This window comes from Panthera onca, chromosome A2 (genome assembly GCF_046562875.1).
Source record: "Panthera onca isolate mPanOnc1 chromosome A2, mPanOnc1 haplotype 2, whole genome shotgun sequence".
NCBI classification, from domain to species: domain Eukaryota; kingdom Metazoa; phylum Chordata; class Mammalia; order Carnivora; family Felidae; genus Panthera; species Panthera onca.
Window position 1 is genome coordinate 146,619,711 of NC_138340.1, and position 23,276 is coordinate 146,642,986.

The 23,276-nt window shown below is 44.4% G+C and overlaps 1 protein-coding gene across 23 annotated transcripts in view; it reads right to left on the reverse strand.

The window, feature by feature from the left end:
* Nucleotides 1-23,276, reverse strand: part of LOC132679532 (uncharacterized) — a 222,147-nt gene that overhangs the window by 44,351 nt on the left and 154,520 nt on the right. For 21 of the 23 annotated variants that reach the window (XR_013552682.2, XR_013552688.2, XR_013552685.2 and 18 more), the window contains one exon: nucleotides 21,493-21,930. The gene's annotated coding sequence lies outside the window, so the exon portion shown is untranslated. Of the gene's footprint in view, nucleotides 1-3,652; nucleotides 21,309-21,492; nucleotides 21,931-23,276 lie in introns of those variants that run through there. The other 2 variants (XR_014137327.1, XR_014137325.1) reach the window with 2 other exon arrangements.

Genomic DNA, 23,276 nt, shown 5'->3' on the forward strand with positions numbered 1-23,276 from the left:
CAGAGTAGATTAGCCAAGGCCACTGATAAGGAGATTCTGTCTTTTAAGGCAAATCAGAAGCCCAAGATCAAGTAGACAACGCACAGCCGTGCTGCCGTTCCATCTGCAGTCCTCAGGAGCCGCGAAGCCCTTGCTTCAGGAGCTCAGGGTGGAATGCTTGTTTTGGAGAGCATCCAGCGGAGAGCATTTGGTTTCCTCCATTTAACCAGGTCACCCAGGCATGGAATGCACAGCTCTGCCAGACAGAGAGCGTTTTGGATGCCTGAGAAACAACAGCTTGTCCGGGCTACTGATGCGGAGAGAGGCCACGGTTTCCTTTTTCTCTGCCTTGAATGGCGGCCTTGACGTCACAACAGTGAGGAACCACTGGAGGGACAGATAACAAGGCACAAGCCAAGAGCGCCCTGCTCTGTCGTAGGGCTGCTTTAATCGCCTTCTGGTATCTCCTCTGGCCCCAGAGAGTCAACACGAGCAGAGGTGAAGGACTGGAGGTGAAAATAAAGGCAGTCTCTGGGCTGATGAAACAGACTTCTGGCCACGCTAATCACCACCTTCAAGAAACCCACAGAACTACAGCTCCTGAACTGAACGTGTTTCGGACAGAGGACACTCCTCAAGGGAGCGTATGCAGGGATTCTGCTGATGGTTCGGCCATCTGGGCTTTTCCCTCAAGAGCTAAACTTCCTGTATTTCAAAACAGGGCTCTCCTAAGAGGGACTGGAGTGTTAAGTCCTATGAAATCCATGAAGCTTGTAAGAGCGGGCAGACAGTCTTTGCAATAGACTTGTCTTGTTTTCTGGGGTAAGAACACCCTTTTAGGGATGTTATCACTTAAGTTCAAGCAATTAAACATGCACATTAGTACCCAACTGCAGGTGTTTGAACAAATGGTGAACACTGTTTCAGATACTGCCAGGTTCAGCTCACCACTATTCTTTTTTTTTAAATTTTTTTTTTAACATTTATTTTATTTTTGAGACAGAGAGAGACAGAGCATGAATGGGGGAGGGTCAGAGAGAGGGAGACACAGAATCTGAAACAGGCTCCAGGCTCTGAGCTGTCAGCACAGAGCCCGACGCGGGGCCTGAACTCACGGACCGCTAGATCATGACCTGAGCCGAAGTCGGCCGCTTAACCAACTGAGCCACCCAGGCGCCCCTCATTTCATTTGTTGGATTAATTTTTCCAGTATTTAGGTTTTGGTTTTTTTTTTAACGTTTATTTATTTTTGAGACAGAGAGAGACAGAGCATGAACAGGGGAGGGGCAGAGAGAGAGGGAGACACAGAATCTGAAACAGGCTCCAGGCTCTGGGCTGTCAGCACAGAGCCCGACGCGGGGCTTGAACTCACGGACCGCGAGATCATGACCTGAGCCGGTCGGCCGCTTAACCGACTGAGCCACCCAGGCGCCCCAGCTCACCGCTATTTAAAATGAGTGGTGTGGGTTAGTCCTCAGAGCAGTTCGAAAAGCATAATATTTCCTGTTTCGACCTTACATCAAAATTATAAATTATATTTATCTAGTGAGTGTCGGATCATTTATTTCCATTATGAATGCAATGCTAACTACAGACATACCAGGCAAAGTGCAGACAAGTTTTCTGTTGTCACGTCTGCCCTAAGTTCAGTCCTCTGCCTTGGGAGCACTGTCACCAAACCCAAGCCCTAGCCTAAACCCACAGTGCGTGGGGCCCTCTGGGACCGATGAAGCTGGAAAACCAAGGGCTGAGAGGTTGTCTGTGAGGGTGTGCGTGTGTGTGTGTGTGTGTGTGTGTGTGTGTGAGATGTGTGGCAAAGCACAACACACGGATAGCAATGGGATCACCTGCTTCCATGACTTCTGTGTTCACGTTTGGAAAAGAAGTTCAACAGAAGAAACAACATTTCTCAGCTACCTGGCCTTTTTTTTTTTTTTTTTTAATCAGCTATTTTTTTTCTTAATTAGATGAGCACTTCACTTCCAACGTGGTCATCAAGTCAATCTGCTTCAAGAGAATAATCTGCTACGAAGATTCACTTATTACTTTCAAAGATAAAAGAGGGTACAATTCGGATCCCAAACTCTCATTTAAGACCCCCTACAACAATACCGCCCTTCTGCCTTCAGGCTGTCCTGAACAACCCTCACCCTCGACAGGTGTCTGAGCCCTGTTCTGGAATCTGGTCTTTGGACTCAGATGATCTTACCTGAGTAGGTAACAAACTCTGTGTCTTGTTCCTACTGTTAAAAAACTCCCAAGTTACGTTCACGGTGATCAAATAATGGAAAAATAATGGAGAAGATGCAGCAAAAATAGATTTTTAACTACATTTTCTCTCAAGTGCTGGTTACATTCAAGAGTTCGTGAAACTTATTCTAGCCCTACCTGTGTTTTTATTTTATAAGAACTTTTTATGGTTTAAGAACTATAATTAAACTTCCTCTGATTTATTACACTTAAGCTTTCAAGAAGACAACGAAGGGATTTCTCAAACTTAAGGAAGACAATTTATTTTTGTCTAATGTAAGGGATGAGAGAATGAGAGGGGAAATTTTTTTTCATCCTGATCTTGGTTAGAATTTTCTGATGTTCAAATTTCTGGTTATAAACCACAGTAAACAATCAGTCATTCATTAAGGAGCAACTATTGAAAAGGCGATATTTAAAAGAGGAAAAAATAAAACATGATGTTGATTAAAACCCTGCGCACGTCTTCACTTCAAGGCAAACGCTGTGCCCATCTGGGTATTTAGAAAGTGCCAAATATCATTGGGGTCTAGATTTAATTCATGCCATAAAGAAAGTACCGTGTTTAATTTGCTCACAAAAGACCTAGAACCTCATGGAAATGACGGTGGTGAGAAGGACAGTGAAGTGAACTATTATTAAAATGAGGTGTTCATTTTTAAATCACTTAAAAATACAGCACCAACCACAAACGTGAACCAGCTTTCAAAGGTCTAGTATTCCACTCCTATTGCTACTCTGTTAGCAAATCTTTGAAAATTAGTCGGTTTAAAAACCCTGGCTGCGTTTGGTCGGGAGGCCAAAGAAAAAGACACAACATTTGTCCCCCAGGGGACTCAAAGACAATTAATGGACAGCGGACCCATTCCCTGAGCTGAAGGCACTGTTTTCTGCTTACTTTAAGCATGAAGAACCTGAGGCCAAATTCCTCTTTCCAACAGGAAATCGGAAATGCGCAGGGCCGAGCAGCCCCTGGCACACGTGCAAAGGTACCCGTGTTTAGAAGGTATTCCTGTGCCGGCCGACCTGCCACCCAGGGTGGCCACCCTCAGGGATGGTGCCTTCCTTACATCCATCCACGCTCTCTCGCCCATTGAGTCTTGTATGAACAGCAGACCTGATCCCTGTTTTCCATCTAAGGGCACTGATGGGATTGTTGTATGAATTTTCTTTAGATCAGACAGCCATTGTAAACACCACAGAAATGACCGCTCTTTTTTCCAATTCCTCTTTGAAAATGGTAGAGAATATGTATATCCTAGCTCTAACTGTATTTGTAAAAAAAAAAAAAAAATTTAAAAAGATTTTTCTCCTCCAGTCTATCACAACTCAACCAACGCCATCATCTGATCCTACAATGCACACGGGAAAAATTAAGTTTCCATACACTGTCACTTGTGCTTATTAGAAAAAACTTTGGATGTTAAGTGTCTATGTACGTTTACATCTGTGTATCAGTGTACCTACCTATGTATTCTTTACCTATAGGAAAACAAACTCATAATACTAATCTCCAAGAGTGTTTCTTTACTAGATACTTTATAAAACCAAGGTCTTTATGCTTACAAATCTACCCTCTAATAGGTAACAAGAGATCAGTTCTGTCATTATCCTGAGGTTCTGAGTATGTTCACAGAGAGTAACATGCCAGTGTTCTCTAGATTTGTCACCGTAATAATGGTCTTGTCCTTCATGGCACATCATAACCCGCAGCTGCCTTTGCATGCTTGCATGCCACCTGCTTCTTCCACTAGCTTGTGAATCCCATGAAGGCAGGAGTAATGTCTGTGTTATCTTTGGATCAACACTGTGGCTGGATGCAACGTGGGAAGGGGAAGGGGAAGGGGAAGGGGAAGGGGAAGGGGAAGGGGAAGGGGAAGGGAAAGGGAAAGGGAAAGGGAAAGGGAAAGGGAAAGGGAAAGGAAGGGAAAGGAAGGGAAAGGAAGGGAAAGGAAGGGAAAGGAAGGGAAAGGAAGGGAAAGGAAGGGAAAGGAAGGGGGAGGGGAGGAGGGAAGAAGAGAGAAGTGGAAAGGAAGGGAAGACATGTCTCAACAGGAGCCATGCTAGTTCCAGCTTCAGTAAACAGAAGGAAGACTTTCAGTTTCATCAGATTTTACACTCATTGATTTTAAAAGTCTCTGTAACTATTACCTCATAAAATCTCATAACCCCAAGGGATCTTTTAGCATTAAATTAAAATGATTATTTATGACACAGAAGCACAGAAGTGAGGAATAATTTGCTCCTACATCTTTTACGTTGTGTCTATACAACAGCCACTTAAAGCAGGTTGCTCTGCTTACTGACCTTTCAAGTTACCTGTTTGTAAATACAGAGCCGTTTCTCTAAGTGGATGGTTTAAAATTGTGATAAAGGTCGAGAGTTTCTTCCCTTTTCATTTATTCAACATACATTGGAAACACAAAGCCCCACTTTTAACTTTGGATCAATTTATGTGCAGGAAGAACTAGTTGTCCAGAAACCCTTCCCGGGGCACACGGGTGGTTCAGTCGGTTGAGCGTCCAACTCTTGGTTTCGACTCAGGTCATGACCTCACGGTTTGTGGGATCAAGCGTTGGGCTCTGCACTGACAGCGTGGAGCCGACTTGAGATTCTCTCTCTCCCCCTCCCTCTCTCTCTCTTTCCTACTCTCTCCGTATCTCTTTCTCTCTCTCCAAATAAACATTAAAAAAAATTCAATACTGCTACTTAAAAAATACAGAAATAAAAAAAAAAATCCTTTCCATTTTTACTACTCACATAAGACCCCGGTCAATGAGCAAACCATTTGCCAACAATAAGCAGGGTCACTGGGGTCAGGACAACCTCAGACTCAACGGCTAGGAAGGCGAGTATGTCTCCAAGGGATCCTTGTGAACCCCGATCAGGCGCCTGGCTCCGAGAGGGAGCCCCCGCAGTGTTCCCCTTCACACAACATACCCCAAGTGGGCAGTGTGATCCACGCAGGACAGGTAAGGACTTGCCAGGCTCACAAAGCCCCAGATCTGAGGCCGCGCACGCCTCCTTGCGGGCCTCACTGCTCAGTCTCTGCAGGTGACATGGGCGGCAGGAAGTGGCAGCAAAATCACGTGCACCACAGAGAAAGTGTGAACGCTGACGTTTTCTTAAGGGAAAGGAAAAGTCCAAACAGACCAGTATGGTTTGAAGTATCCTGTCCAGGAACGGTTAGTGGCAGAAAACACAACCCGCTGAGCTGAGAACAGCCCTCATCTGGTCCGCTTTTGCCACAACTGCCTGAAGCCCTTCTGTTGAGACAGAGACAGACGTAACCTTCTGTCACCTGCCCTGGGAATTGTGAGAATTAAAAGAAAGAACGCGTGCCTTTTGTACCCCAATACCGTGGGTCTCCCGTGGTAATCGCCCTTGTGAAAAATACATTCAAACCCAGCTCCTGTCTGAACGCAGTCAGACCAACCTTGGAAATTCAGCTTTCATCTTGCCGAAACCTTTCTCTCAGTTGCTTCTCAATCAATTTATCAAAATCAACTGTTAGCTGAGGGTCCGCCGCATGTCTAGCAGTCTTCTGATGACAAAATAAATCACACCCTTCACTCTCTGCACTCAAGTCGTTTGTAACTCAGATGCTCCTCTCCCTCCTCCTGGATGCCCACACCTTTTCCTTGCCGGATGTGGCTTTAGAAAATACCATGCACTCACAAACACAGGAAGCTAACAGCACAGCACCCATCACAGTGAGAAAGGCAGAGAGGTCTCCCTTCTGACAGCCGGGCTAATTCACCTGGGTCCCGACCTGCATCAGCAGTGTGCCAGGAATGTAACCTTTGCCATCACGCCCTCCTGTTGGCAATCGGCCGTGACCTGCTGACTCTGTGGGTAGAACACTGTGCATTCCAGCTTCGTGTGCAAGAGTATTTCCTGGTCCAGCTGCGGCCTGTGGCCATAACAGAGGTCTTAACCCCTGCAGAAAGCCCTGGAGGGAGATGGAATCGAAGCCAATAATCTATGATCTAACCCTAGTGCCAGTGTGGGTTTGTCAAAGGCCCTCAGAGCAAATCGGGTTTTCCCTGGTTGGGGCTTGGCTTCCTTGCTTTAAAAAGGATTCTTAGTATTTATTGCAGTAAAATTAAGCACTTTCAAATTTCTGCCAGATCCCCTGGAGAAATATGGTTTATTAATACCAAACAAATGTGATGCTTGAGAGGCAGGAGACCCAGATTCTAGTCCCTGGCCCACTACTGACTCACTGGGTGGCTGCAGGCAAAATCGCTTAAATCAAGTAGACACCATATTCAACAGGCACAGAATGGACACTTGGTAGGTGGGCAGTACTCTGTGAGGTCTGAGGCCAGGTTCAATGGTGAAACTCAGTACAGACAAAGCCCTTTGCCAGGAGCCCCTGCCTGGAGCGCCATGTTTTAGCCAGGGTCTAAGTGGCCACCCTGAAATACGTCCCTAAAATTTTTTACATCTTGAAGCTGAAGGAACTGGATGAAACTTATTTAAAAGGGGGGCAGTCCCACACAGCAGCCAAGAGCACAGCTTTTAGGAGCCAACTCTACGGATTTGAATCCTGGGTCCACCATTTATGAGCTTTAGTTTGCACATATGTAAAATAGGAAGAAATAGTATCTATTGGTCACACATGGTTGTGAAGATTCACTGAGTTGTTGTCTGCACTCGGGGAGGCGAGTATCAGCTCACAGCCAAAAGTTAACAAGGCATAAACATCAAGTATAATTAAGTATGTATTTTTCCATATTACAAAGCCATTTTATATATACAGTTTCATTTGTACCTCAAGCGACTGTGTGAGACAGGTAATAATAACAACACCTAACCTTTACACGACCCTTCAGAGTCTGCAGAACGCTTTCCCTATTTTCTCTGAAGCTCATATTCTCATTTATTCTCTCACAAGTCACACTTCGGCAAAGACACCAGGCAGATTGGAAAAAACAAAACCGGAAAGAAGTTTTAAGAAAAAAAAAAAAGTCTCTTAGGTAAGTATCTCAATGGAGACTCTAGGAACAGCTGGGGAAGTAACGATTTCCATGCCGTCCACGTGCTGGTATCTCTGGCTCAGCTCTCTCTCCTGAATTATAGACCTCAATATCCACCGTCGACCAGGCGTCTCCCTGAGGATTGTAACAGACGTCTCAAAGTCAACATGTCCAAAACGAGACTCCTTGTCTTGTTCTCCTCCCCCCGTAAACAAGACAACGGGTGAACCAGGATATATGCACACACACTGGAATGCTGCAGCAAAATGTATATGAGGGAATAGCTACTCCACGCCCCCGACAACACGAATGAATTTTATAAACATTATAATATGGAGAAAAATTTTCATAAGCTGCAAAAAACTGCGTACCTATCTACCCATCTCAAAACACCTGCAGCAATGTACATTTATGTGATGAAATATACATTTGTTAAAAACACTCAAGAGAATTCTAAATACAAATTTCAGAATTGTGAGGAAGGCAGAGAATGGACAGAAGGAAGTAGAGATCCAAAAGTATCTGTCATGTTCTAAATTCTTAAATTGGGTGGTGGTTCACTGGAGCACATTTTTTTTTGAAATTATTTTTAGCGCTCGCTTATAGATGTTACACATAATCTTCTGTATATATAAAATAATCAATTAAAAAGAAATACAATCTATAAACTTGAATTGTGTTGAAAGTTACATTTCAAAACGATAAGCTAAGCAGCACAGGAAGTCAATCTTGCTAAAACTAGGAAGAAATTAATGTATACTAATGATGCTGGTTATGGAACAGAACCACTTGATCAAAGATGACTGAAATACACCAGGTTTACAGGTCAGAGCAAATTTATTTATCAGGAATATTTTTCCTATTTTGCTAGACTTGCCTTCTTTTTAAATTTTTTTTTCCTTTTTCTTCTTTTCAATGTTTTTATTTATTTTTGAAGGAGAGAGAGAAACAGAGCATGAGTGGGGGAGGAGCAGAGAGAAAGGGAGACACAGAGTTCAAAGCAGGCTCCAGGCTCTGAGCTGTCAGCACAGAGCCCAATGTGGGGCTCACACCCACAAATCGTGAGATCATGACCTGAGCTGAAGTCGGACGCTCAACCGACCGAGCCACCCAGTCTTGCCTTCTTCAAAACAAAAAGGATTAGCATTATTTGTTTAGCATTACCTGTGGTGAGCAGACAACCTGCGGCCACTAAGGAGGGGGACGTCTAGCTGACCTGCCCGCACTCCAGACTGAGGTTTGTGTAGGAGAAGCTCAGAGCCACACCTATTGAAGGCCCATGATTTTAGATTTACTCTTCTTTCCTGCATCAGCACTGACAGCAGACTAAATTTGCTGTAGCTAGACTTAAAATATGCTTCTTTCTAGAACATCTAAGTTCCAAGTCTTAAGTGAACATAGTATCAGAGTCTATTTTAGAAGGAAATGACCAAGCTCAAAGCAACACTAGGCATGATGTGCCTTGTTTATCTATCTGTTCAAACAGGCATGAGAGGCCTGTGCATTTCTTGTCCTTTTCAAATACGAGCCGGGTCTATTTGAGTGGCCAGGGAGGAGACGATAGTTTGATTTAGATTTGGCATGGGTTTAAGGGAAGAAATGTCTTTGTAGCTGGTCCTAAATATTACGGTAACTTGGAGCGAGTTAGTCTCCAAGGGAAAAGTCACCACATGTTATAACCGGAGCCACTGGGCTTGGCAAGGAAGGCAATGAAAGAGTTGCAATTAAAGCAACGCCATTTCTTGGAGCGCCTGGGTGGCTCAGTCAGTTAAGCGTCCGACTTCAACTCAGGTCATGATCTCAAGGTTCATGAGTTCAAATCCCACATCGAGCCCTGTACTGGCAGCTCAGAGCCCACAGCCTGCTTCAGATTCTGTGTCTCCCTCTCTCTCTGCCCCTCCCCAGCTGGCACTCTGTCTCTGTCTCTCTCAAAAATAAATAAACGTTAAAGCAACGCCATTTCCCCATCATAGCAAAGACGTACTGGCCAGGACAACTGCTTGTTCTCTTTCTCCATGGCCGATCCAACTAAACACACCCTTTCAAATCAGCCTCCATCATAGTCTAAAGAATACTAAATGCTGAAATTAATTTTAATTTCTAATAAATTCCTAAGGAGAACGTTTTCTTCCTTCCTACTAAAAAAAAAGAATAAACAATTCAGCATACAGATTCAAAAAGAGGAATGCCAGAAAAAATTTAAGTTTGAGAAGATTGCAAAGGTGCATTTTTTTCAAATTTATCTATTACTTTTGTAACTCTCATAGGACTGTATTTTGTTTTGTTTTGAGAGAGAGAGGGCGCAAGTGAGCAAGGGGTAGAGAGAGGGAGAGAGAAAGGGAGAGAGAGAGAATCCCAAGAGGGGCAGAGAGAGAGAGTGAGAGGAGGGTGGGGGAGGGGGGAGAGAGAGAGAGAGAAAGAGAGAGAGAAGGAGGGCTCACCCGAAGCAGGATTCATGTTCACCTGATGTGGGACTTGAATTCACGAACCATGAGATCATGACCTAAACTGAAGTCAGATGAGCCACCCAGGTGCCCCTGTATTTTGTTTGGATGTATACTCTACCACCCCTCATTTAAATTTTGGAAAATTACATTCTTGTCTGTATCTGCCTTGCTCTTGTGACTGTTCATTCTCAAACAGAAACTGCCCTACTCTGAGGCTTTCCAAAGCTATAAGGAAGTGCATTCTGGTACAGAGCAGGCTGTTAATGAGTTTTGTTTTTGTTTTTTTTTTAATTTTTTTTTTTTTTTTTAACGTTTATTTATCCTTGAGACAGAGAGAGACAGAGCATGAACAGGGGAGGGGCAGAGAGAGAGGGAGACACAGAATCTGAAACAGGCTCCAGGCTCTGAGCAGTCAGCACAGAGCCTGACGCGGGGCTCAAACTCACGGACCGCGAGATCGTGACCTGAGCCGAAGTCGGACGCTTAACCAACCGAGCCACCCAGGCGCCCCTGTTAATGAGTTTTTACTGAGTGAATCTGCATTCTTTCCTGGCCTTGATTTGGCTATAAATTATAAGGCTTTTTATACTAATAATAATGGAGTTTCTTGCCATGTAGGGTTTTTTTAAGGTGAAAAAAATATAAAAGGAATAAACCGTGGCTCACAAGTCAAGTGTGTATACAGACCCACGTAGTTTACAAAACATACAAGCCCAGAGGTGATTCTTCTGGACCGTACCATTTGTTTTGCAAAGAAAATTCACACTATTTACTATAGGTCTGCATAAATAATCATACACCTGCACAAATATAGGCTAGACTAGAAGGCTAAGTACTGAATGCTGCTTATTCTGATTTATATTTTTTATCAAACTCATCATAATTTACTATTTCCAAGAGGAAAAATAAGCTTATATAACGGTGCAGATTGTAATACTTAGTGTCCAGTTATGCGAAGCAAAGAAACTAAACTTTGAGGAAAAAATGGGACAAAATATAAATGTAAGTAATGCAGTTTTGGTTTATAAAGTGGTTACAAAGTATTTACAAAGAAGATTCGTTAATTAGTGAGAAACTAAGGGGTATGAGTGTGAACACATGTACATGCGTGTACATGTAGGAGTAGTGTGTGAGTGTGTGTGAGTGCATGTTTGAGTGCGGGTGTGTGTGTGCGAGTGCATGTGTGAAGAAAGAAAGACACAAGAGAGAGGGAGAGATCTGGAAAAATGGAAGAAACAGAGACCTTTGGGAATGTCTTAAAAACATATAATTTGATGGGGCACCTGGGTAGCTCGGTCGGTTTGAGCATCCAACTTTGGCTCAGGTCATGATCTCACAGTTCATGAGTTTGAGCCCACACTGGGCTTGCTGCTGTCAATACAGAACCTGCTTTGGATCCTCTGTCCCCCTCTCTCTGCCCCTCCCCTGCTCACTTTCTCTCTCTCTCTCAAAAAAAAAAAAAAAAAAAATTCATTAGAAATTAAAACTATTTATATGTAATTTATAATTTGATGTTTCCTTAAAAAGCACCAATATTATTCAGATGTTGTCCAGATCAGTATAGAGTACAAGCTATAAAATATCAGTCCTGAATTCTAATGACAGGGATGTACATAACATCATTTAGATTTCTCTGGGGAAGGAGACTATTGGCAGAGCTATGCAGTATCTACCTGAAGGTCAGGCTGATATGCTCATCTTGAGACACAGAGAAAATATCCTCCAACAGGTACCTGAGGGCTGAATCTGCAGGAGTCCACAGTACCCTTCCCAGGTCGGTGCTCTCTACCTGGCCCACAGCTGGCTGGTGGCGATCACAGAGAACACAGTGAGTTCGTCGCTCAACATCAGGCGCTAAGTACCTACTATGTGTCAGGCAGTGCATTTGGTAGATGCTCAAATATGGTGGTGAACCCAGTGAAACAACAAGTTCCTGTCCTCACGGAGCTTACAGTCTAGCAGGGAAGAGTAGTGGGTCTCAGGGATATACAGCAGAGAGACTGAGAGCACTGGCTGGTGTCATTAAGATGAAGTTTAAGTCCTGCTGTGCCGCTTACCGCGGAAACATTCTTGAACTCCCTCATCACTGCCTTAAACGTAAAACGGAAGGATAATGTTGAGAAGACTCCATGAGGCATGTTTGCAAAGCACTTGTAGCAGTTCCTGGTGCACACAAGGCCCAGTAAATGGCAGTTGTGATGGTTATTCCTGCAGAGAACCAAGGGACATACACACAGAAGCGTGCCAACTCCTTCCCCGGGACACTCACCAAATTGCTGGACAAGAAACTAAACCACATCACCACTCTATCCCATTTCTGTATGATTTTTACAAATTAGATGGTTACCAAGCTAGACAGGAAAGTCTAGTTGCCAGAAGTTTACCCCAGCAAGAGGCCCATACCATTGTTGCAATGGGTATGTTCTCTGTTTCTCAAGGAGGTAGCATGCAGGTATTAGATGGCCTCTTACAACTGATACAACTTATAAGTATTTTCTCTTTTATTATTTTTTATCTTTTTAATGTTATTTATTTTTGACAGAGGCAGAGACGAAGACAGAGCATGAGCATGAGCATGAGCATGAGCATGAGCAGAGGAGGGGCAGAGAGAGAGAGGGAGACACAGAATCCGAAGCAGGCTCCAGGTGCCGAGCTGTCAGCACAGAGCCCGACGTGGGGCCTGAATTCACGAACCGCGAGATCACGACCTGAGCCGAAGTCGGACGCTTAACAGACTGAGCCACCCAGGCGCCCCAAGCCTTTTCTCTTTTAAAACAAACCCTACGGAAAGTACCGCTACCATAAGGACTGTTCTGGATGATGACTCCACAAGGACAGATGAAGAGCTCTGCTCAAGACGTCTTATGCTGAGAAGCAGTAGGGCAGAAGGAATGGTTAGGAACACAACCTCTGGAGCCAGGCTGCCGGGGCCCTAAGCACTCTCCATCACTCAGTTCTCCACAGCACTGACCATCTTGCTCACTGGGACTCAGTGTTTCAAATCTGTAATATGAGGGGGGTGCCTGGGTGGCTCAGTCGGTTAAGTGTCTGACTTTGACTCAGGTCATGATCTAGCAGTCCTTGAGTTCGAGCCCTGTATCGGGCTCTGTGCTGACAGCTCGGAGCCTGGAGCCTGCTTCAGATTCTGTGTCTCCCTCTCTCTCTGTCCCTCCCCCACTTGCACTCTGCTTCTCTCTCTTTCTTTCTCTCTCAAAAATAAATAAACATTAAAAAAATCTGTAATATGAGGATAATATTAGATCCTATCTCACTGGGTAGTTGTATGGATAAAAATCATAAACAGCTATAAAGCAATTAGATTAGTACCCAACATATAGAAAATATTCCATAAATGTTAGCAATAATATGTATGGCAAACCCAGTAACTTTATTATCTTGCTAATAAAAACATGAGAGCCAAATAGCAAGACAACAACTGAAACACACCAGAGGAAACCAAGTTCTTTCTTTAACTCTCCCATCAAGTTTATGCATCACACTGAGTACCCCACATCCTTTCTACAATTCACTTTCCCATCTATACAACAAATCATACATAAATAAAAGTGTATGTGTGTGTATATATATATATATATGTACATGTATGTATACAACATATGTATATACACATGCACACACATGTACACCAAGAATGCCGAGAGAGCTGATGCAGCTTTTTGCTACTATCAACAGCAGCTAAGCAATTTCAATTTCTGTATTTTCCTATCTATAATAAAGGTTCTCCAGAGAAACAAATAGGATGTGCGCACGTGTGTGTGTGTGTGTGTGTGTGTGTGTGTGTGTGTGTGTGTGTGTCTGCCTGTCTCAGTGTGCACGTATGGTGCAGAGAGAGATGGAGAATGACGGAGAGATTTATTTTAAGGAACTGGCTCAGGCGATTATGGGGGTTGGCAAACCCACACTCAGGATGGTGACCCAGAGAAGAGCTGTGTTGCAGTCCAAGCTGGAGGGCTGTCTGGAGACAGAATTCCCTCTTCCTTGGTGGCAGTGGGGGCAGGGGGACCAATCTTTTTCTCTAAGGCTGTCACAACTGGATGAGGGTAATTATATGGGATCATTTGCTTTACTCAGAGTTTACTGCCTTCAATGTTCAACCTCATCTAAAACTAAATGACGTCTATCTGCACCGTGACACGCACACTGGGGTTTCACCAGATAGCTGGGTACCGTGACCTAGCTAAAGCTGACACATAAGATTGACCATCACACCATCCTTGCAAAAGAGATGATGTTCAGACGGTTCCTTCCGGTGGGAAAATTCTCTAGAACGCACAGCAGTTTCACTCTGAGATGAGATTAGAGGCAAGAAATTCTGACGAGGCACCCCCTTCTTTAGAGGTGAATTCTAAGTCTGAAGAAACCCTGTAAAGGAGATGCAGAAGACGAAGTCATCTGCACGGCAGGATGAGTCAGGAGAAGGAAGGCACTCCAGTCACAGGGGACCAAGCCTTTGGAACAAGGGTTGCAAACTCAGCGCCGGTACCAGCCGAGTACGCAGCACAGAGGGGTGACACCAACGGGGCGGGGGCTGTGTGGAGAGCACAGTGCACACCACACCCAGAAGAGCTGCCCTCAGCTGCTTCTGTGAAGCTGCAGGTCCAGCGCTCTTCCTGCAACAGCCCAAGGACGCAGCCTGGCTCAGTGCGAGGGCCACCGACTCCGAGTCAGGAGACGGGGCCCTGTCTCCCGGGATGACCGCTCGTCAGCAGCACACCCTGGAATAAGTTCCCTGCAACTCTCAGGGCCTCTGTTTCACTCACATTACAGAATTATCGTGAATACTCAGGGGTAAGTGCCTAAAATGCGAGGGCACATGTGTGCATGTTACATATAATACATATGATCAATTATTGTAACGTAGGTATCTGCTTCCTTCTTTGCTTTCTTTCACCTTCATTTGTGTATCACTTACTGTGTCCAAGGCAGTGCTTTACAACCCATTTATTTACTCCTTACGACAGCCCCATGAGGCAGGTACTCGTCTGACAAACGAAGCATGGAAAGGGTAAACAGTTTGACCAGCAACAGGACACACAGTGGAGAATCCTAGAAGACTGTCAAAGAAATAACAAAGTAACAAGACTCATTGTTGCTACAGTAGATTTATTCCTCAAGCTACCATATGCCTCTTCTTCTTTTCTTCCAACCAAAAATGTGTTGCAAGTGGGGGTTATACTCGCTGCCTGTACTTGGGGATTCCCTTACACTCCTTAAGTCAACGAACGCTCTGCGCTCGCAGGCCGGAGGGTCCCTCGCCAGTCCTTTCCTCCTGAGCCCTGAGTTAGTGGCTGCTGCTCAACGCCTCCTTCTTTGGCACGGACCCCCTCTGGCCTTCGGGACTCTGAACTTCCCTGTTTTCCTCTTTGAAAACGCCTTCCTGATCTCCTCCCACCCCTGGCCCCAGGTCCTACTCACTCTGTCTTTGTGCCCTTGCTTGTCTTTGTTCACTAACGCCGTCACATGATCTGCGGAAATCACGTTTTCAGGGCCCACCTCAGTGCCCGGCCTCCACGCCTCCTCAGCCGACCTTCACGCTGACCTGCTCCAAGTCGGGCCGACAACCTCCGTGAACCCCACCTCCACGTGAACCCCACATCCAGCACAGGACGGAGTCTCTTAGTTCCTCAACCCCCTCACCTCCCACAGCCGGCCTCTGCCCTCCGCTTCACCCACCCGCTCTCATGACCTTCTTCTCTCATCATCCCTCCAACGGCTGCACTTGAGCAATAATAAATCTGGACATCCCACTCTCGGCCGCAACCTCGTGTCCTTGAGCTCTCCATTACTGTATTCACCAATTACTTAGGCCACTGGTTACTCAGGATAACCAAACCTAACAATTCTAAGCCCCAAATCTGACCCCCGCCCCCCCCAGCAGGTACCAGCAACAACACGACTGCCTTCAGAAACTTGCATGCTGACCTTTGTTCTTCTGGGGCATTTCCTAACCTAGCTACCGCCCACCTCTCTAACTTATCCGGTTTATTCCTCCCTCGTTCCAGGCATACCATGTCCAGTTCCTCAGACGTACTGTGTCTCTCTCTTGCCTGTGGGTCTAGTACATTCTAGGTCCCCTGCCTCGAATAGGCCTTTTTCCACTTTATCTTGGCACTCATCATCGAGAGTCATGTTAAGTGCTACAACCTCTTCCGAGACCTTCTGTGTCTCCAGACGTGCTTAGCTTCCCCTCAGCGGCTCTTCCCGTGGCAAATCTGCACTTCCCCCTGCATTATACTCAACCCACAGGGTGGTGTCTCACTCCCTGGCCTGCGGTTCTGTGAATCAAGACTATGGCCTGTTTGCTTTCCAGTGTACTCCTGCCATGCAGCACTGGTCCAAAGGACACTCGACAAGTATTTGCTAAATAAACATGCAGTTGGCTCTTAAGCTCTGGTCCTCCTGACTTTGTCCTAGAGATTCGGTTCTGTGTCTCCAGTCACCTGACGGACATCTCACCAGCATCTACACTGAATATGTGCAAAACAACGAGAGATCACCTTTTCTCTCACGCCTGCTCTCTTCCAAGCCCAGTAGAGAGAACACAGGCATGGAAATCAGGAACAGCTGCAATGCCCTGTTCAATATCCTATTAGCTTCTGGACAACTTTAGACAAATCTTTCTCTGAGCCTTGGTTTTCTACATCTCTGTAATACGGACAAAAATACCAACCTTCTAGAATTAGGATACACCTGAATGAACTGATCTATGTGAAATGCCTGGCGAATGGCCAAGAAGTAATAAACAGAGCCTGGTTCTAAAATCTGGAGTTATTTTTGCTCTCACCTCCCCACCAGCTAATCTCTGTTATCCAGGCAGTTCCTAAAGCCCACCTCTTTAACCTGTCTAGTTTTCTCCATTCCAGTTGTCCCCCCGCATCTGGGCCCTCTTCCCCTCTGGCCTGGACTGTGTCTCAGCAGCTCACATGCCTTCCGCTTGGATTCTCTCACTGGCCAACCACCCCCCACACTGACATCAGACGAGGCTTCCTCCAGGAGAGATGCCACTGTCACTCTCCTGACCGGGACACTTCCACTGCTCCCCGATGGCTCAGGATCAAGTTTAAAGCATTTAGTTGTTGGACATACATGGTCCACCCGGATCTGGCCTCAAGGGACCTTGGCGGCCTTATCCTCTCATTAGTCACTTTTGCACACATGGTTGCCCAGCAACAACGAATCAGTTACTGCCTGCTCGGTACACTGGAATTTCCCATCCCGCTCTAGGCCTTTGCTTGGCTTTCCTTGGACTGGAACATGCTCCCTGACTCTTCTTTCAATGTCCAGCTCAAATGCTCCTTAATCCATAAATGATTTCGTGATCATCCTGGTCACAGACAAGCTTTCTTTTCTGCAAACACGTGGTATGTTTAGTTAGCTCTCTATATTAATACATTCACCTCTTGCTCTGCATTCGTTCTGTCACCTGTGCACGGAATCTTACTCCAAGTTCTACAAGGATAGCATCGTGGCCACGCCCACACTGCCATGCTCAGAAAAAACACCCAGGAAATGGTGGCTGCACGTACAACCCTACAGAGTCCTTCTGAGTAGCACCAGCATCCAGGGTCTACAGCTAATCAGCTCAGCTTCTGATCAGCTCCTAGAACTGTACCTGGCATTGAGGGACACTCCACAAGTAACTGTTAAATGAACTTATCCACAGGAAGATCTACTATTGGCTACAGGACAGAAATTCTGTCTCTAGGGCAGGAAACATGAGAGAGGACATGAAAGAAGCCTTTTCTTTTCCAAGTTATACTTAGAGATGCCGTAAGTTTCATGTCTCCCACAAGCTATACAGCTAATCTCAGCAATAACCATGGCACGTCATGCTTTGGTATCTTGAGTATTTCAGAAGTACCTGATTTTAATATGTAAACAAAAACCATTCTTCAAAATAGTCTCCTTTGGAGAATGACAGAAGTATTCTCACAATGTCCAAAAAAAATTTTAGACCTCCCCCTTTTATATAGCCACAATTTCTTCTGGTGAAAAAGAAGTATGTTTATTTACAGAACAAAACACCTTTTCTCAAAAGGCTTTCAAACGGCTGAGAATTTACTGCAGAAATGAATTCCAAGCTCCTCATCCTTAAAATAGAAAAGGTCCCCCCTCCCCCCAGCTCCCAGGGCTTTCATTTCCCAAATGCTATTATGTAATGCCCTTTATAAATCACGTGCACAACTCTCATTTTTCCAACAAGTTTGATTTTAACCCCATCTCTGGGCCCTCGCAACACCACGCGTGCCTCTGTCACAGTCCTTGTCGGTATGTAGCATTACCTCCTTAGACATCATTTACCCCACTGAGCTGTGTCTTCCTGGAGGGCCAGGTCCATGGCACGTCCATTTCTGAATCTGCAGTCCTCATGGCTGGAATGTAGTAGGTGCCTCCGTAAACGTTTACATGAACCAGTGACACCAGTCGGTTATGTGATCGTAAGTCTGTTCATCAGACCTGATTACTGTCTCCTTCCTGTCCTCAAAGGACAGAGAATTTCTACCACAGTGGGCAATAAAAAAGGATGGAAGGCTCCCAAGGCACCAGCAAACGGCAAGTTCTACGTGTGTCTCTGGCAAAGACAACATGACATGGCTGCAGTTAAGTAGCAGCTTAACTTCTTCCTAGCTGACACGGTACTTAAGGAGGCAACATTCATTTGCATGTCTGTGTGTCTTTTGCTACGTGCGTTAAAATATTAATTGCGTTACTTTGAAGGAACGCTTTCTAGATGTGATTCATTTAAATTGTTTACTTAGATCCCCCGAAGTAAATACAAGATGAGTAAAACCAAATTAGCTTTAAATCACACCTTAGAGACGACAGTTAGCGAAGTACCTTGCTGGGTATCTAAAATTGTTACATAAAAAAGATGAAAAGACCTGCCTATTCGGCACTGTGCACCCGTCAGTGCCTGGGAAACGATCTACTTTTCATCATCATCCAATCATGCAGACTGACGTCATTGTCTCCAGAACCTACATGCTGCTCTTCCCAGATTGAACAACATAAGCACATCGACGAGGAAGCTCATTATAAGTTGATGACAAATTGGAAAAAAAAACACAACAAAAAACCTTTAAATAAAATTACAGACATGACTCTCACATTTGGGCTTTCCAAACATGGAGGGCTTAAGAGACACCACGGTTCCTGGTCACAGAAAGTTCCAAAACCCAGTATATTCTGGGAAGTCCAAATCTACTGCCTGGGTAGCTCAATACAGTGTGTCAGGACTGAATCTTTTTAAATTTTTTTTTTTTTTAACGTTTATTTATTTTTGAGACAGAGAGAGACAGAGCGTGAACAGGGGAGGGGCAGAGAGAGAGGGAGACACAGAATCTGAAACAGGCTCCGGGCTCTGAGCTCTCAGCACAGAGCCTGACGCGGGGCTCGAACTCACGAACCACGAGATCATGACCTGAGCCGAAGTCGGACGCTTAACCGACTGAGCCACCCAGGCGCCCCAAGGACTGAATCTTTTTAAATGATGGTTGACACTTTGCTCAAGTACATAAGAACAGAAAAGAAAAACCACCGCAGATTTTAGAAATTTTCAGTGATAATAAAGTTTTTATCGAAGACAAAATTTTATTTCATATTCTCTTAAATGTTTCTGAAAGCAGCACAGATTTCTTCCAGGTGGAAACTGAGGCAAGAAAGCTCAATCATTTAGTTAGAGCACCCTACATTTCAAAAACAATTAAAAGCCACGACCCCAAACCAAATTCTCCAATAATCTATTCTCATGAGAGAGGGGCTAAAAGGCTTATTGCCTAACTAAAGGATAAATACCATGAATTATTTCAATGATTGGCCCAGTGAGCCTCAGCACACCGCTCAGTAACACGGACACGTGTTAACACTCCTGTCCACAACCTCCCTTGTGATGACGCGTGCATACCACAGTCAACAGGTAGCCCTGATTTTGTTCAGAACGGTATTTCTGTACGTCCCCACCGCACAGTTATGATGCTGCCATCTTCTGATTATGCCCAGTGAGGTGTAAACAATTTTTTCACACAAAAAGCAAAATCAGTAAAACTAAAAATCCCTACTTTTCTGCCAGTAGTGCCCTCAGTTAACAGGAGCAAAGACACGAACATAGAAATTACAACACTCCCAGACATAATTCAAGCAGAATTCTAAATGGATAAGCACACGTTATAAACTTTTTTTTTTTTTTTTTTGCAAGTGCCTTGCATGCTTATGTTACTATTCAGTCTGAGATAGACAGATCATCAATGACCTTCTGGGTCACTGACTAGGGAGAAAGAGGACTGTAAAAAAGAGTGGGAGAAAAAATAAAGGGGGGTGGCTTCCTTCCACCCCCGGCCCCCTACTGCCCTGAATGAAAGCAGACAGATGGCAGGCACCTTCCCCTTTAATTAGGAGGGCAGCTCAGAAGCGGACAGCCCAGCTCATGTGGCACCATCTCTAACAAACCGTTCCGAGGGGAATGCTCTGCTCATTCACCCTGGCTTCAAACTGTTCTGGATCTTTAATTGACAAACCAAATCTCGGTAGGTTTAATTGTGACAAACTGCAGCTCTGAGTACAGTACTCTGCAAAGAGGTGCTTAAAGGAAGTTTGCTGAATAATCCACAGACATTCATAAAAGGAGCCTGGGGGGTTTTAAATGAAAAACAGACACCCCACGTCCTACCACCACCACGTTGAGATAAAACGTGAATTCCCACGGCACAGAAGCCCTAACTTAAATTCACTCAGTACTCCATACTGGATTTAGAAGGAAGATTCCTGATTTCTGCTCTTCCAATGCCACCCCGTAGTTACAATGCCTCCTTCTACCTTTAAAGTGTTACCGTTGGGAGTTGAGAAAAGTCCAGAAAACTCTAGGGTAACAACAGTCCATTTTATGAGGAAGGATAATCTAATTACAAATCATAAACTACTCTGCATTTCCATTTGTTTTGCATTTTCAAAACCATAGAGCTTTGTATGAATTTACTGAGCCATGCCACAGCTCTGGAGCTAGGATCAGATAAAACACAAACACACACAAATGGAAGACAGGGGTCAAGTGTCAGAATTAGGCTGGTGTCCTAAAATCTGCACAGGTGGTGATGCCTCTTATTTTCTGAAAGCCACACATCTTCTATAAACCTACAAAACATGAATCTTTCTAACTTGAAGGAAAACATCAGTTTCCTTGACAAGTTTAGGTCTTTATACGTTTTATCCCATTCTTATAGAAGGTCTGTCTGTTTGTGGCGTTTTTTTTTTCCCCCAACATCACTAAATAATTCGTATCCTTCAGTTCCTTCCCATTTCCCAACAGGTTTTTAAGTTACGGCCTCTTGTTCAGGCACCACTCCCAGCCAGTGTCTGCCGTTCCCACAGCGGGGACACTCTATTTTCACATAAGTCTCGTACAGGCACCCTTTCTGCTTCCCAATGGAAATAAGGACAGTGAACCGGGGCTCGTTTGCTAGATATGCTGCTGGCTGCACCACGTAAAAAAAGTTTTGCCTGTGTCATTGTCCTTTAATTAACAGCAAGGTTCTTGGATTGTTTAAAAAAGAAGAAGAAGAAAAAAAGAACTTTTTGTTTTCTCATTGATAATAAATTTCAATCTCATACGATCTCCAACAAGGAAGCCAGCACGCTAGATATAGGAAGAGAGACAGAAAAGATTAAAGAAGCAAGTAGCTATTTAACAAACTTCATATCCTACTTCCCAATGAGGGGGGAAAAACTTGGCATTTGCCAGATATGGAGTGTCTAATACAATGTTAGCAAGAGAAAACATGTAGCAGCGACTGACTAACAAAGAAACAAACAAAACTTACTTTGTTTTCCAGCACAGTAAGCAGGTCGGGAATGAGATGAGGGTAATTCCTTCCTGGAGGCCCCTGCTTTCACTTTGAGAGCTGTGTTTATGCCGACATCCAGATTTGCTGTGGCACGCTCCAAAACGCCTGTACTTCTCAGGATGCCCCAAGTTCACAGTTCATCTCAGAAGCCCCGAGGACCAGGAACCCCCAGGACAGATCGCGGCGACCTCTGGGCACCACGTGGCATCACTGCTGTTGTTAACACACACACACGCCCGGGACACCCACTTGTTACCTCAGGAACCAGGCCACCGGCAGAAAACTGCGCAGATGAGTGTCCAGAGTCCCCAGCCTCTGGTATTCTCAGGTTCAAGGTTGGAAAACGCATTAAGACGAGAACCACGCAGTCAGCAGTATTCTGTGCCATTAACTTTCTGGTACTTAAATGCCTGTCTAAAGAAGAGCAGAAGGTACAAAATTACAAGGAATATTTTACTAGTGATTGTGATTGGCGGTTGCTGCACACTGGCTCATAGCTTGCTCTCTGAAACTCCGTTGAAAAATCCTAGATCGGAGGTATTTTCATTTCCTCTGTGAAAACCATAGAAAACCGTTTTTTAAAAAAAAAAAAAAAAAAAAAGGGAAAAAGTATAATTTTGTTTAAAAGTGTAACCCTTACTAAACCTCATCTGGTTAATTTTTTTAAACCCACAAAGTAAAACAAACAAAAAGCATATAAATTTGGTTTGTTTTGAAAAATTACTTCATCCACGTACTGTCCAGCTCATAAAAACAAACCTTCTTCCAGCAAAACCGGGACACTCTGACCCTGTTTACTGCAGTGTTTTGAAACCACTGGCTTGTAACTCCTGACATCACTGGATGTGCATTAGCACCTTTACTGCTGTCGGGGGCACACGCTGCTGTCCCCATGGTCTTCAGTTGCCCCTGCCTGAACAAATACTCCCCAGGACAGGAAGGATACCGGCCTCAGCATTAAACCCCCAGAGCTCACATGATACCTTCTGTATTCACCTCTCTGGTCACTTTTACAAGAAAACAAAAGCACCGACCACCTGATACTTTTTAAAGTTCCAGCTTCAGACCTAGTATGGATCAGTATTTCTTCTGACCCTCCACCTGACCCTTTCTCACCAATCACCATAATGGCAAGAATTTCTGCCATGGAGCTTTACAAACAGAAGATCCCGACCTACTTTCTCCCGGTAGAAGGTTCCCACAAACTTTCCTAGAGGATCATTTATTTTAGCAGATTTTAGAGTTCCAAAGAGTAGTATTACATTTTTAATTTTGACAAAGTCAGATTATTCCATTTTTTTTTCTTTTGCGGAATATGCTTTTGGTGATGTATCTGAGCGTTGCATTTTTAAAGAAATAATTTTCTCCTGTAATTCAGACACGTTCCCCCTTCTGTGTTCTTCAATTCTTATTTTAAATACATCCAAATCAAACCAAAGGATAGCTATAATCCCTGGAGCAAATCACCATTAAATTTGGGGGGACATCTCCCATAATCCACCTCTTTAAATAAAACCAAGTTCTGGTCCTATCGTGGTAGTGCAATTTTACAGACGAGTAACTAAAACCCCAAGTTTAACCTTTCTGAAGTCAATCGGTGACATTCTCGTTCTTCTCCTGAAACAGCTTAACAAAACACCAAGTTCTCAAATTGTAGTCACCAAGAAATAAAGAACATGAAATACATATTTGAGCAATTACGGCCCCTGTTTGTCAGAGAGAAGTAAGAAGAAAAACATCCAGAGTTAATAAAATTAATT